The following is a 1,770-nucleotide window of genomic DNA, read 5'->3' on the forward strand; positions in this document are numbered from 1 at the left end:
ATAGAGTGCTGGGGTTGGAATCAGGAAAATAGAGTTCAAATCTGGCCTTAGACACTCAATAATTTCGTGGCCCTGGGCCAATCACTTAACTGCTGTCTGCCTCAGTTTCCTCATCTGTAAAATGGGAATAATAATAATAGCACCTATCTCCCAGAGTTGTATGAGGATATGATGAAAGAATGTTTGTAAAGGGCTTTTGTAAACCTTAAAGTGTTAGCTATTATTATTATTATTATCCAGGCATTTTCATTGGCTGTCCTCCATGCTTGGACCTCTTCTTATCTCTTGGTTTCTGTTATTTTGTTCAAGTCATCAGCCAAAGTGTCACCTTCCTCTTGGAGCCTTTTCCAGTCTTTCTTAATCTTAGAGACGCTTCCCTTTGAGTCTATCTCTGAGATTATCTTTCTTCTCTACATCTTGTTTGTACATAGCCGTCTCATGTTGTCTCCTCCATTAACCTGTGACCTCCTTGAGAGCAGGGTCTGTTTTTTGTCTTTCTTTCTATTCCCCATATACCTATTAGGCACTCAATAATTGCTTACCTGGATTGTTGGGTGAAAGTGAGAAGAAGTGAGGGTTTTCTTGTTAAAGTTTTATTGATGTCTGCTGTTTTTACATCACATCCGTTTCTGAATATGGCTTTCTGCCCTTCACCCACTGCCTACTCAGCAGGCATAACAAAGATCTAAAGAAAAAAAATAGTAATTCAATAAAACCAACTGACACATCGTCGTTGTCTGACAAAATAAGCAGCATCTCATACTAACAATCCCTTAGTTCTCCAGTGAAAGGACAGAGGTACACTTTCTCATCTCTTCCGCAGGGCCAAGATTGGGCATTATAAATACATTATTTAGTTTCCTTTTCCCCATTTTCCCCATTTATATTGATGTATTTGTTGTATATATTGTTATATTACTTCGCTCTGCCTCATTTCAGATGTCTTCAAATTCATCCTTTCTTATGGCGTAGTAATATTAAATTATATCTATGTAACAACTTTTTAAGTCATTCCCCTATTGATGGGCATCCACTTCCCACCTGATTCTTTGCTATCGAAAAAAGAGCTGCTATGAATATTTTGCTACATACACATAGGACTTTTTTTTTTTTCTGTCTCTGACCTCCTTGGGGGCACATATCTAGTAGGAGTATTTCTAGGTCAAAGGGTGTGGATATTCTTGTCATTTTCTTTTTTCATAATTCCAAATTGCTTTCCAGAACGGTTGGACCACTTTACAGCTTTACCATATGTTGAGGGTTTTCAAGGCATTTATCCCTCAGTTTGCTGCTGACTACTGTGCTACAGAGATTTAATTCTGCTTTTTTCATCCTCTGAGGATGAAACTAGAACTCTTGCCACGTGTCTGCCTAGCACACAGGATAGAAGCGACTCTTTACTGTTTTCAGTTTCTGCATTCAATTCTCTTTCTACTCAGAGATGAAGGCTGATGGGCTCTCGGCCACATGTGTATCCACTCATAGAGGGGGCAGCCATTTTCTTCATCCTGTGCATTGTAACATGTTTAGCTTAATCCTTTCTTTTGGAGAAAGAGCCCAGCCTTCTGCTTGTCATTCTTATCAGCTCAAGCTGATTGAGTCTCAGGGAAGGCAGAATTTTGTCCTTACTGAATTATAAATATTAGAGTTCTTATTTTCTGCTTTCTCTTACCCTGCCCCCTCCTGCTTTTTCAATTGGATTGTCGAGAAAGAGAGAGAGAGAGAGAGGGAGAGAGAGAGAGAGAGAGAGAGAGAGAGAGAGAGAGAGAG

The sequence above is a fragment of the Vombatus ursinus genome, unplaced genomic scaffold (genome assembly GCF_900497805.2).
Source record: "Vombatus ursinus unplaced genomic scaffold, bare-nosed wombat genome assembly UNPS02005286.1, whole genome shotgun sequence".
NCBI lineage: Eukaryota > Metazoa > Chordata > Mammalia > Diprotodontia > Vombatidae > Vombatus > Vombatus ursinus.